The sequence below is a fragment of the Eriocheir sinensis genome, chromosome 6, assembly GCF_024679095.1.
Source record: "Eriocheir sinensis breed Jianghai 21 chromosome 6, ASM2467909v1, whole genome shotgun sequence".
Lineage (NCBI taxonomy): Eukaryota > Metazoa > Arthropoda > Malacostraca > Decapoda > Varunidae > Eriocheir > Eriocheir sinensis.
This window is the reverse complement of record NC_066514.1, coordinates 7,370,333-7,385,332: the sequence shown is the minus strand read 5'-3', so window position 1 is coordinate 7,385,332 and position 15,000 is coordinate 7,370,333.

Below are 15,000 nucleotides of genomic sequence, written 5' to 3'. Positions count from 1 at the left end.
CCCACCACCCTTTTTAAGTCTGAGATTTTACCAGCACCTGAGAGGTCATCCGCATAGCCACCTGTTTCACCCGTGTTTCTGCGAACGCGATTTCATTTGAGGACTGATAGGCCCAGGGCGTACATAGCCATGGCTATTGTCACCTTGTGTTGTTCTAGATGATTTTAACACTTTCACCTTTTCCACTGTATATTTATGCATAAGTCAGTCGTATGTATAGGTATTTTCGACATACATAGCTGGGCTAGGCACTGGTTTAATGTTGGCATCATAGTCTTTCATTTATTGTGTTGAAGGTGCATTTTTGGCGTCAACAAGAAGTTAATTGCTTCGCACTCCACGTGGTCGAATATCTCCATGGTGACTGGCGCTTCTCCCTGCCTGCTGCCCGCACAAACTTGAGGTTCCTCATGCCATTCTACATCTTTGATGAATAGCCATGATGCATTGTCACGATGCGCCGCAGGACTCCCCTCCACCCTATATTGTAGGCCTGCATTCCGGCCTCTTGTCCAGGGGAATGAGGCGGCATGTCAGGCGTCCACATAGTGGCAGCTGGAGGAGGCGAGTTTTCGCCAGTGCTGCGCAACAGTGTTGCGCAAGTCGCCAGCTGCATTGCCAGTTGGCGCTGCTCAGCGCTTCGCCATCCCTGGTGCATCAAGTCCTGAGGGCCCCTGCGCTGCCACGAGTCTGAGGGCTTTCTTCCACACCATCTTCCCGTTATCCTTTCGTATAACTGGATTCGGTGGTTGGTGATATCCCGCCACTCAGTCCTTCAGGTCACTCGGTGGAGGAGGTTTTTCTTGAGTTGACTGATCGTGTCCCCGGTGAGGAACACCACCAATACTACTACTACTACTACTACTACTACTACTACTACTACTACTACTACTACTACTACTACTACTACTACTACTACTACTACTACTACTACTACTACTACTACTACTACTACTACTACTACTACTACTACTACTACTACTACTACTACTACTACTACTACTACTACTACTACTACTACTACTACTACTACTACTACTACTACTACTGCTACTTTTTTTTTTTTTTTAACGGGCCTCCATCTATTAGAGTTGCGTTGTGAGTGGTATATTCTCTCATATCCTTTCACAAAGCAATTCATTGGCCCCACCCCGCCAATGACTGTGGCCGACAACCATCTTTATTTAATATTACAAACTTTACTAAACATTTTATTTTTAAGCTAACAGAGCTTGTTGTTGATAAGACTATCAACCACCGTCGCCTCAAAGTCCAGGTCAGCAATTTTGGTGGTTTTTTGTGCAGGTGACCTGGTTCCTCTCAGGCAGACCAAGGCTGACCTCAGGAGGGAGAAGGACAGCCTGCATCTCATCCAGGCGACCACACTGCTTCTTGGCTGTTGTTTCTTATTCGCCAGTGTTTCGGCGAGTCTTGCGTAGAAGCTCTGCGCCCTTGGTCCCATCCCTCTTGCCGTCGTGAATACTACCGGGGTGAATGAGCCCTGGTCCACATTCTGTATTCTTTCTTCATATGCTCTGTTCTTCTCTTGTTCGTTTCTTCTGTGGACTGCTACTACTACTACTACTACTACTACTACTACTACTACTACTACTACATAAATGATACCTCCAATCATGTTTATTTTCCTGACACACAATCATGGAGGGCTCCATATTTGGAGGTCATTAGCCCCAACCTGTTCGCTAATGACTACTACTACTACTACTACTACTACTACTACTACTATTACTACTACTACTACTACTACTACTACTATTACTACTACTACTACTACTACTACTACCACTACTACTACTACTACTACTACTACTACTACTACTGTTTCCTCTATTTATTTTCTCCCTTTCCACCCCATCCCAGACTCTCCTTCCCTTTATTCCGCGACCTGTATAGAGAGTCAGAGAAGGTTATGCAGTACCCTTTACCGCCGCCAGAGGGCTTTACGGGCGGCAGGAAGCAGAGAAAGGAGCGGCGAACTTCTACGAATAGGGACGTTAGTTGCAGGAGTGAGTTGAATGTGAAGAACAACGAGAGGAGCATGCTCTTTATGGGACAGGCTCATTCTTTCCCTTTCCACGGCTGGCACGCGTGACTGGCAGCTGCACTGGATTGGGTATAACAGAGTGGAAGGGAAAGTACTGCATAGGTTCGGCGTGTGTGTGTTACTGAACTGTTACTGTAAGAAAAGGGAGATTAGAGGGAAGGAAGAAGAAGAAGAAGAAGGGAAGAGGATGGAGAAATGGACAAGGATGAAGAAAACAGTAAATGATGATAAAGTATGAATGGAGGAAAGGAGAAGAAAATGGCAAAATGAGAAGGAGGAGGAGGATGATAAGGTTTGATGGTACATAAGACTGGTTTGGGATGTTGGTCCATACTTTTAAACGTATCGGGCCTCCATTACAACCATTTCCCAAGGCCACAGACAAGATTAACCGGGTTTTACATAAGAACATGAGAACATCACCTCCCCTCTTTCTCCTCCTCTTTCTCCTCTCCCTCTTCTTCCTCCTCCTCCCTCTCATCGACCTCCACTCCCTCTTTCTCCCCCTACTTTTCTGCCTTTCCCTTCCCATCCTCCTTCTCCTCTAATTTATAACTGAATATATACAAGGGTGGGTTGAAAAATTCGAGGAGTGTTGCTATCGTGATTAAATTTGACATACTTAAAGTTTTGAGTCTTCTTCATTAATGACTGTATTCTTTCTTTCCAGGTAAACCTACATCTGATGGTCAAAGGAAGTCTTCAAAAGTGAGTAGTATCGAATCCTCTTGAAAACGGATTAAATTCTTGCGCTGGTTGTCCTGGGGTGTTGAGTAGCTCTCTTTCTTCGTACGCAAATGTCTATCTAAGAAGTATTGCACTGCTTCGGCGCCTGTGTTGATGAGGACAAGTATTGATGGTGTATAAGGCTGATTATGGATTTAGGGCTACTTTCACAGTTCGCCATGATGGGTTGGCAAGCCTCCAAACCAATACCAAAGACTTAAACAATTCCTTGTATAGTGTTTGGCGTTCATGTTTAGGTTAAGAAGTTTGAGGAAACCGTGCGGGAAATTTCTTGTGTTTCTGGTGTTGCGTCGAAAACCTAACCGTTGTGGAGTGTGGAAGACTGAAGAGTTTGGCTCGGGCGATTACAGAGCCACTGTGATGGACTGTGCTACTTGTCCTTAGTCGTGTGTGTTAGGTTGTCTTGTATTGGGTAGATTTCTTCCGCGTACTGTGTTATTTCAAGCGTTATCCTCACCGTCTCTTTTAAAGCCTTTCAACCCAAGGGAAGTGTGCCTCGACCTGCTAGAAATACAAAGTCTATCAACTATAATTAAAATATAAAAAATAATTAATAAGATAAATCAGATAATCAACACAAGAGGGGCGTGCCTCGATCTGCTAAAAATGCAAATCCTTCCAACAATATATAAATGAAAATAAAAAAAACTATAAAATAAATAAGATAAATAAGTAGATAAATGGATGAACATAAAGCCTTTCAACACAAAGGAAAGTGTGCCTCAATCTGCAATAAATGCAAAGCCTTTCTACAATAAATATAAAAAAAAAGAAAATTGGTACATACAACAAATAAAACCGATAATTAAATAAATAAATAAAGATAAAAAAAGGATTTCAACATGAGAGAAGTCGTAATAAAATGCCTTTCAACAGTGAATAAAAATAAAAGACAATTAAATAAAGAGATAGATAGACGATAGCTAAATAGCCTTCACCCACAAGAGCAGTCAGCCTCAGTCTACTAACAATAAAAAAGAACTTCACTCAACTCAACCAACTAATTAAAAAAATAATAATAATATCAATAATCCTGTTCATTACAATCATATTCAAATTTATCACCGGGCCCGAAATGTTGTATTAAAATGTGTGTTTGTAGTGAATCCGTAATCAGGAGAGAGAGAGAGAGAGAGAGAGAGAGAGAGAGAGAGAGAGAGAGTTGCCTGTCACGTCCAATATATATAGCAGAGGTGACAGTTATGACGTACCTGGCAACTCCAATTTTACCGGACGAATGCGAGGCTGCCAGACGGATAAATATTTGAGGGCTGCGTGACTGGCTGCATCGTCCCGTGCTGGGGGTGTCGGTGCTGCCGGTGCTGGGGCTTCCTGGGCGAGACTTGGACTAATATGCAATGTACCACGAAATGAACGGCTGCAGTAGTGTGAGTCCTCCCGAAATTGGCCCTTCTTTCAGCCACCTCTTTGGATTCTTTTAGAGCAGCGAGTTGAGGGCTTTTTTATTATTGTTTTTTTTCTTTTGTGCTCTTGTGCTGTCTCTTTTTTTGTAAAACACACACACACACACACACACACACACACACACACACACACACACACACACACACACACACACACACACACACACACTCATAATAACTGACCCACTCCCAAACACACTCATTTCTAGTTTTTTTTTTTTTTATAGGAGCCGTGATCATCAGGGTTTTTTTTTCTGTTGCCTTAGAGCTGCTTTCATCCTGTAAAACACACACACACACACACACACACACACACACACACACACACACACACACACACACACACACACACACACACACACACACACACACACACACACACACACACACACACACATCAAACTACTTATTACTTCACACAGAGTACATCGGAGAACTAGTCAAAATCGTAGTTCCTGATGGAATAATTTCATAAGTGTTAATTTAGGACTTTTGACAGCTTACATTTTTCCTTCTAAGTTCAGCAGCGGTCCATTAGTTCGTTAAGGGACAAGAGGATTATAAAAATAGTTTATAAGAATAGTTTGGTCTGCTGGTGATGATTTACAGCGGCAGTTCTGAATGCATATTGATTTCAGGTGATCGAGTGTCGTCTATTTACTCCTGATGTCTATTTCAGGTGATCGAGTGTCGTCCATTTTACTCCTGATGTCTATTCCAGGTGATCGAGTGTCGTCCATTTTACTCCTGATGTCTATTTCAGGTGATCGAGTGTCGTCCACTTTACTCCTGATGTCTATTTCAGGTGATCGAGTGTCGTCCATTTTACTCCCGATGTCTATTTCAGGTGATCGAGTGTTGTCCATTTTACTCCTGATGTCTATTTCAGGTGATCGAGTGTCGTCTATTTTACTCCTGATGTCTATTTCAGGTGATCGAGTGTCGTCCATTTTACTCCTGATGTCTATTTCAGGTGATCGAGTGCACATGTCGTCCATTTTACTCCTGATGTCTATTTCAGGTGATCGAGTGCACATGTCGTCCATTTTACTCCTGATGTCTATTTCAGGTGATCGAGTGCACATGTCGTCCATTTTACTCCTTATGTCTGTTTTACGTGACTGGGTCGGAGGAATCTGTTCGCATTTGTGTCCTTCATAAATTATTCGCATGATACTTTGTTTACTTCACACTACATAACCCGCTGGCCAGTATTAGGAGTCACTATGTTAGACTTGATTTATGTTTTGTTTTGTTTCGTTTTTGTTTGCTAGTTTTCGTCGATTTCTGTGTGCCGTGTTTCGTACCAGATTACACGTGTATGGTCAACTTGAATGACTTTGCGAGGGTTTTAGATGTATTCGACTTGAACTCTTTCAAGAGGAGAGTATCAAGGCACCTCCACCCGAACTTGACCTCTCTTGGCCACTCCTTATTTTTCTTTTATAGGAGCATCGATTAGCGGGCTTTTCTTTCTTCACTTTCTTTTGTTGCGCTTGAGCTGCTTCCTTTACTGTAAAAATTCCTTTAATGTAAAAAAAAATAGTGAAGCTTTTAGCATATACGTATTTTAAATTTTATGGAAACTGTGGTCAATGAACTCTGTCTGTCTCTGTAGTGTGACTGTGTCCAGGAATCTGCTCACATTTATATCCTTCATAAATTAGGTACTTTAATACTTTACTTTGTTAATATGACACTACATAAGACCAGCGGACCAGTATTAAGAGTCACTTTGATACTATTTTCCAGTTGATGTCTGTGCAGCGTGACTGTGTTGGGAATCTGGTCGGATTTGTGTACTTCATATATTAGGTATTTTGATACTTTATATACTTTGTTTATTTGGCACGACTCTAGACCAGTGAAACAGTATTAATAGTCACATTGATGCTTCTTAACTTGACATTATATAACACAAGATAAATCAGTGTGGGGATGGTGTGTGTGTGAGTGTATGTGTGTGTGTGTGTGTGTGTGTGCGGGCATTCCTTCACCTCTATTCACACACCACCCAATCGTTCATCACATCGACAGCCTTAATTTCTGTCTGCCATTCAAAGCCATCGCGATACCTGAGCCGTCCAGCCGTCACGCGGACACCTGTAGCCCGGCTCCCACGCGACGCTGTTTACCAAGTCAACACTCCCCGGTCCTTCATCAACGGAACTGCGAAAGGTCAGGAACCATCGCGATCCGTCCCTTGCCCGGCCAGAGCGAGGCTGTGAACGGATTGGATGAACGTTCCTGCCCATGAAAATACGCCTCTATACTACACTTGCTGCTGGGTATTTGCACTGTTTATAGATACGTTTTTTTAATAGCGTAGAACCAGACTGACAGACATATAGTAAAAAGTGGGAAAGTATTAAGGAAAGGTCATGTCAGGTGAGTTAATGATAGGCTAGATTGGGTCAGGTCATGCTAGTTTAGGTTAGATTGATTTGGTTAGGATAGGTCAGGAGAAAGAGAGCCGGAGAAAGACAGAAGCAGAGAAGATAGACGGAGAAAAGACGTGATGGAAAAAAGACAGACGGAGAGAAGATACAATAAGAAGAGACAGACTAAGTAAAGATGGACAGAAAACAAAAGTATCAAAGAAGAGGACGTTGCCATAGATATAGGCGGAGAAAGAGGCCGGAAGAAAGAGAGTTGAATTAGTTAGAAGTTGGTGGTTAGGAGAAGCTGGTCGGCTGTGTGTTCTTCAGAAGGAAGGAGAACAAGGGGAAAGTATCAAAGACTCCCGCAAGACACCGCCCCCATAAAGAGAGACGGAGAGAGAGGCCGGAAAAAGAATGATCGAATTAGTTAGGAGATGTTAAGAAGTTTGTCGGCCGTGTATTATCGAAGAGTGTTTACTTTTAGGACAAAGGAGACAAAACAAAAGGAAAAGTAGTATCAAAGACGCCCGCAAGACGCTATTCCCATAAAGAGAGACGGAGAGAGAGCCCGGAAACAGAATGATCGAGTTAGTTAGAAGTTCGTGGTTAGGGGAAGCTTGTCGGCCGTGTGTTTACTTTCCCCGAGTGTTTACTTTTAAGGGCAAAGGAGACAGAACATAGAGAAAGGAAAGTACCATAGACGCTCACATGACACTGCCCCCATAATTATAGATAGACGAAGAAAATAATAAGAACTAGACGGAGAGGAAACAGACGGAGAGGCGGACAAAAGACAGTGAAAGGTAGGAGAAAGGAAATGATCAAAGACTCCCGCAAGACTCTGTTCCCATAAAAGATTGACGGAAAAAGAGCGATCGAGTTAGGAGACCCTGTTGGTTAGAAGCTGGTCGGCCGTGTACGAGGAGACAGAACAAGGGAAACAAGTATCAAAGACTCCCACACGACGCCACTACCATAACGAAAGGCGGAGAAAGAGTCCAGAAAAAGAGCGATCGAGTTAGCTGAAAGGAAGGAAGTAAAGTGAGATTAGAGTACCGCGAACTATAGGAGAAAAGAAATTACCCAAGACTCCACAAGACGCCGTTACCATAAAATTGACGAAAAAGAGGCCGAAAAACGAGCGATCGAGTTAGCTGAAGGAAGGAAGTAAACTGAAATCAGATTACCGTGAACTATAGGAGAAAAAAAATTACCAGAGACTCCCACAAGACGCTGTTCTCATAAAGATAGATGGAGAAAGGCCGGAAAAAGATCGACTGAATGAGTTAAAAGCAGGTGATGATTAGAAGCAGGTCGGCCGTGTATTCTTCAGAAGAAGTATCAAAGACTCCCTCAAGACGCCGCCCTCATGATAATAGTCGGAGGAGGAGACCGGGCAAAGAGCGACCGAGTTAGCTAAAGGGAAGGATGCAAACTGAGACCAGAGTACCGTGACGCGCAACCCTCAAGAAGTTCCGCTCTTTGATATGACTTTCCCGGCTTCTGTAAAGACTCGCGCAACAAAGTGACAGAAAAATTACACCTCGGAGTGAGCGTCGACTTCTCTTGGCAGCAGACGAGGCAAGAAAGGAGAGGGAACGGAGAGGTTTCTGGGAAGGGCGAGGCATGGAGCAGGAAGGGCCAAGTGTAGCCTCCGATGGTGTATACTCAGGTCGGTGTTCTCAGACGCTGCCACTCCTCACGTCAACTGTTTCCAAAGGCCGAAAAGGAGGCTGATTGGGCTTTCATGAGTGGAAAAGAAGATTAGTCGGGTTTTCATGAGTGCTTTTCCACGGTCATGGTACAGAAGAAGGATCAAACTACCACCAGGGTCATGAAAGTACCCCAGGAAATGCCACACACACCTACGAAAGCCTTGTCAAATATGAGTGCTTAGGGACCGGAATGTTTAAGAATATGACCCTCAGACGCTTCCACCTCTCGTGTCAACTATTTCCAAAGGCCGAAGAGGAGATTAATCGGGCTTTCATGAGTGCTTTTCCACGGTCATGGTACAGAAGAAGGGTCAAACTACCACCAGGGTCATAAAAGTACCCCTGGAAATGCCCCAAACTCCTAAGAAAGCCTTGTCAAGTATGTGTTCTTGGGGCCCGAATTGTTTAAGAACATGACCCTTACCCTCACTTTTCTTCCCTTGCTTGTGTGGGGTGGCGCTTCCTCCTCCTCCTCCTCCTCCTCCTCTTCTTCCTTTTCCTCCTCCTCCTTGCAAGACCGTGGAAGTTGCGAGGAGGATGGAGAAGGGAAGCATTATATTGGCGGAAGATTTCAAGGGATCGCTGAAGGAGGCTGTGCGGCTCTAAAGTTTACAGATGAGCTCCTGAGCTCGACACAGTGATGAGGGGCGGGAAGTGGCGAGCAGCAAGTGGCGGGCAGGGAGGCGGCGGGGAGGCATAGTCCTGAACTATAGTAAGTGTTGAAAGTCCGGCCCGGTGTAGGTCAGGTTAGGTTAGGTTATAGTTTGGTTAGGTTAAGTTTGATTGGGATAAGTTTGATTGGGTTACGTCAGGTTAGGTTAGACTGGGTAAGGTCTGGTTAGGTTAATCTACGATAGGTTTGATTGGAGTTAGGTTAGGTTAGGTTACATGTTGGGTTAGGTCAAGTTAGGTTTGGTTGTAGTTAGGTTAGTTAAGGTTAGGATAAACTGGGTCAGTTGAGGTTGGGGTAGATTGGGTTAGTTTAGGTTAGGTTAGAATAAGTTAGGACAAGCTAGGTTAGATTAGTTAGGGTTAGGTTAGGTTAGCTGAGGTCAGCTTAGCTGGTTCAGGGTAGGGTAGATTGGGCTAGGTCAGATTAGGTTAAATAAGGGTAGAACAGGACTTTTTGCCGGGAAATACAATGAAAATAATTCAGAGAGCATCATGTGATTAGGTCAGATTAGAGTGGGCCAAGTTAGGTCTTTACCTGTACATACTGCCGATAAATACATGATAATAGAATAAAATAAAATATAATAAAATGGAATGGAATAATAGAATAAAATAGAATAGAATAAAATAATAAAATGAGAATAAGTAGAATAGAATTACGTTATTAGTCACCCAGGGCTCAGGGGCTCGAGGTGGTGCCAATCTTGCATACTCTTCGGAAATATGCGAGAGAGAGAGAGAGAGAGAGAGAGAGAGAGAGAGAGAGAGAGAGAGAGAGAGAGAGAGAGAGAGAGAGAGAGAGAGAGAGAGAGAGAGAGAGAGAGAGAGAGAGAGAGAGAGAGAGTGTGTGTGTGTGTGTGTGTGTCTGGTGGAGGAGAAAGGAAGCACTCACCATAGGGGTCCGCTAATCCTCGCTGAGTTAGGTAATATAAAAGACATGATTCACGCCAACAAAACGGATTTAGATGGAGGAGCAGGCACTCACTCTGGGGTTCTATTTATTCTTGCTGTAGCGTGGATTAACAACGCCGCCTACTAATGCCCCGCCATATGTTTCCTGGGAGGCTGATGTTAGTGTGTGTGTGTGTGTGTGTGTGTGTGTGTGTGTGTGGACGGGATGACAGAGAGTGGACCAGCGCTGGCTTATACATACTAGATTTATGGACAGAATGGGAGAGTTTCCGTGTTAATAATAGTTCAGTGTGAAATAAAAGTTAAGAATATTTAGATGTATAGATGGAGATGGAATAGAGTGGATGAGTGCAATTTACAGACGGAATGGGATTGTTTCTGGGTGGAGAGTTCAATGTGGAAAAAAAAGGTAAGAATATGATGGTTGTGCATTACTGGAGTATTAAGACAGAGTAGGATAGTTTGCGTGATTATAAATCGGAAACAGTTAAAAATAGGCAGGTGAAGATGAAATAGGCTGATCAAATTATGCGTTACTATTCTATTTACAAGCAGAATTGGATAGTGTGCGTAATTATTGGAAGAATGGGATAGTGTCTGTAGTTATTGTAAGTGGATAAAAAGGTAAAATTGCTGAAGATGAAATACTGAGCGAGTTCTACCTGACGAGAGTTTACAGACAGAATGCTATAGTGCCCGTGTGTTGAGGTATTTGTGGAAGAAAAGTAAGAATATGAAAGTAAAGTGAGATAGAGTAGAGGATCTTCACATCAGTACAATTCATAGACGTGATGGAATAGGTTGTATATTTATGAGGATGAAATAATGGGCGAAATTTGCATGGTTATTAGAACTTACAGACGGAGTGGGAGAGTACCAAGACTGACCTCTCCACCCGAAGCTGACCTCTCCTCTGACCTCTCGTACATTTTTTTTAGCGGACTTTTTTGTTGCTGTTATTGTTTTTTTTTACCTTGAGCTGCCTTCCTTGCTGTATAAAAATAGAGATTGCGTATTTATAAGTAGAAAATAGATAAAATACGTAGATAGATGTTGAAATAGAGTAGACGAGTTAGCATTACTAGAATTAAAGGACAAAATATGATAGTGTATGTAATTATAAACAAAAAAAAGTGAAATATATTGATGGAGACGGTATAGAGAGGATGAATTCTGCGGTATATCAGAGTAAACAAGTTAGCAGTACTAGAATTTAAAGAAAGAATAGGATAGTGTATGTGATTGTAAACGAAAAAAAGTCGAAATACATAGGTGGAGATGGTATAGAGAGGGCCATTTTTGCATTACATTAGAGTAGAGAGGTTAGCATTACTAGAATTTAAAGACAAAATATAGTAGTTTGTCATTGTAAGTGAAAAAAAAATATAGAGATGGAGAAGGAAGAGAGAGTATGAATTTTGCGTTACTATAATTTAAAGAAAGAATAGGATAGCTTATGTCATTGTAAGTGAAAAGAAAGTTGAAATACATGGATGGAGATGTTACAGAAAAGATGAATTATTCTGCGTTAGTATAATTTTTAAAAGACCAACAGAATATGAACTTTCCTCCATTCGATCATTTTTCAGTTTTCACAGCGGGAGTAAAAGCTAAATGCCACGATAAGGTTGCGCATAAAGCAGTATATAAATGTGTATAGAGTTGGTATATGTTATAGAGGGCGATCAACTTTTCATTACTACACTATACACAGACAAACAATATATTTTTTCCTCCCTCCCGCCCGTTGTTTGTTGTTTTCGCCGCGGGGCCAAGCGATAAACGCCATAATAAGCCTCGTGGAATTATTGCTGTTCGATGCTTGCTAAACTTTTTTCGCTTTACGTCCTTCCTTCCGCTTGTTCAGTGTTGTGTGTGTGTGGAATAGGAAGGGCGGAATGTGCGTGGCTGGATAGATAGATAGATGGACTGATAGATAGACCGGTAGGTAGATAGATACATAGATAGATAGATAGATAGATGGATAGATAGACACATAGATAAATAGGAAGATAGAGAAATAGACAGACAGATAGATAGATTGGTAGGTAAAAAGATAGATAGATAGATGGATAGATAGATAAATTGATAGATAGATACACAGATACATAGATAGATATGAAGATAGATAAATACAGACAGATAGATTGATAGATAGGAAGGCAAACAGATAGATAGATAGATAGATAGATAGAAAGATAGATTGATTGATAGGTAAACATTGATAAATAGATAATTGATTGATTGACTCACAGATAGATAGATCGATAGACACATTGACATATAAGTAGACAGATATTTAGTGAGCTAACCATACATTTGGCATTCGGTTCAGACACTGATCATCAAAAGAAATACAAGACAAAAAAAAAAAAAAATAGAAAATTGATCAAAAAGAAAAAAAGGGAAGAGAAAAGGAAGACAAAAGGAAAATATGAAAAGAGAAACAAAAAGATGAGAAAAGTAGATGTGAGAAAAGGTGCCTGAAAACAATAAAAAAGAGTATAGAGGTGAACATGTGGAGACAGCAGGACACTAGAACAGCAGCGAATGAAGGAAGGGAAGTAGTTGTTACCCCCTTGGACGCAGACCGCTTATCAGAAGACATCACCAAGCTGCAGGAGTGGAGCAATGAGTGGCTGGTACAATTCAATGAAGAAAAATGTAAAGCCATATGCCTTGGGAGGGGAAACCCAGCATACCAATACCAGATGGGAAACACTCCACTATCCACCACAGAGGCAGAGAAAGACCTGGGAGTGTATGTTACCAGGCTACCTGTGAAGGGATATCCAGCACACCAATACCAGATGGGAAACACTCCACTATCCACCACAGAGGCAGAGAAAGACCTGGGAGTGTATGTTACCAGGCTACCAGTGAAGGGATATCCAGCATACCAATACCAGATGGGAAACACTCCACTATCCACCACAGAGGCAGAGAAAGACCTGGGAGTGTATGTTACCAGGCTACCAGTGAAGGGATATCCAGCATACCAATACCAGATGGGAAACACTCCACTATCCACCACAGAGGCAGAGAAAGACCTGGGAGTGTATGTTACCAGGCTACCAGTGAAGGGATATCCAGCACACCAATACCACATGGGAAACACTCCACTATCCACCACAGAGGCAGAGAAAGACCTGGGAGTGTATGTTACCAGGCTACCTGTGAAGGGATATCCAGCACACCAATACCACATGGGAAACACTCCATCCACCACAGAGGCAGAGAAAGACCTGGGAGTGTATGTTACCAGGCTACCAGTGAAGGGATATCCAGCACACCAATACCACATGGGAAACACTCCACTATCCACCACAGAGGCAGAGGAAGACCTGGGAGTGTATGTTACCAGGCTACCAGTGAAGGGATATCCAGCACACCAATACCACATGGGAAACACTCCACTATCCACCACAGAGGCAGAGAAAGACCTGGGAGTGTATGTTACCAGGCTACCAGTGAAGGGATATCCAGCACACCAATACCACATGGGAAACACTCCACTATCCACCACAGAGGCAGAGAAAGACCTGGGAGTGTATGTTACCAGGCTACCAGTGAAAGGATATCCAGCACACCAATACCACTTGGGAAACACTCCACTATCCACCACAGAGGCAGAGAAAGACCTGGGAGTGTATGTTACCAGGCTACCAGTGAAGGGATATCCAGCACACCAATACCACATGGGAAACACTCCACTATCCACCACAGAGGCAGAGAAAGACCTGGGAGTGTATGTTACCAGGTTACCAGTGAAGGGATATCCAGCACACCAATACCTCATGGGAAACACTCCACTATCCACCACAGAGGCAGAGAAAGACCTGGGAGTGTATGTTACCAGGCTACCAGTGAAAGGATATCCAGCACACCAATACCACATGGGAAACACTCCACTATCCACCACAGAGGCAGAGAAAGACCTGGGAGTGAATGTTACCAGGCTACCAGTGAAGGGATATCCAGCACACCAATACCACATGGGAAGCACTCCACTATCCACCACAGAGGCAGAGAAAGACCTGGGAGTGTATGTTACCAGGCTACCAGTGAAGGGATATCCAGCACACCAATACCACATGGGAAACACTCCACTATCCACCACAGAGGCAGATAAAGACCTGGAGTGTATGTTACCAGGCTACCAGTGAAGGCCAAATCCGTGCCAGTCGCAGCGGACGGGTTAGAATATAAATGATCCAGACAAATTCAAAATACAATCGAATAAAATATTACATCAGGAAATGCGAAAAAAAACTAATAAGAAATAAAACTAATAAGATATACTGAAAAAAATATATATACACGCCTATAAAATAAAATAAAAATAACCCCTCAATAGAACACAAACAATTAAAACGAAGGTACGAAGAGAATACTAGGGAATTTATAGACACCCTGAGAAGTCGTTACATATACCAGGAACGTTGGCGTGTAGGTCACCGCTTGCGTGCGTAGCTTATGAATCTGAGGAGTGCGTGGGCCAGGCAACACACGGCTTGAGACTTTGGGCGCAGCAGCTGGTTAGTCTCTGTGTGTTGTAGGCTGTACTGGCCATCGGCTCAAGGGTCAATGGATCGGAGATGAGCACTGAGGCCACGCTCAGCTAGTCTTTGCTTATTGTATACCCAACATTAGCTTCAGAGACAATGGATCGGAGATGAGCATTGAGGCCACGCGCAACTAGTCTTCGTTTATTGTATTCTCACCATAAGCTCAAGGATCAATGGATCGGAGATGGGCACTGAAGCCACGCGCAACTAGTCTTCGTTTCTTGTATTCCTACCAAAGCTCAAGGGTCAATGGATCGGAGATGAGCACTGTAGCCACGCGCAACTAGTCTTCGTTTATTGTATTCCCACCAAAGCTCAAGGGTCAATGGATCGGAGATGAGCACTGAGGCCACGCGCAGCTAGTTTTCGTTTATTGTATACCCACCATTAGCTTCGAAGTCAATGGAACGGAGATGAGCACTGAGGCCACGCGCAGCTAGTTTTCGTTTATTGTATACCCGCCTTAAGCTTCAGAGTCAATGGATCGGAGATGAGCTCTGAGGCCACGCGCAGCTA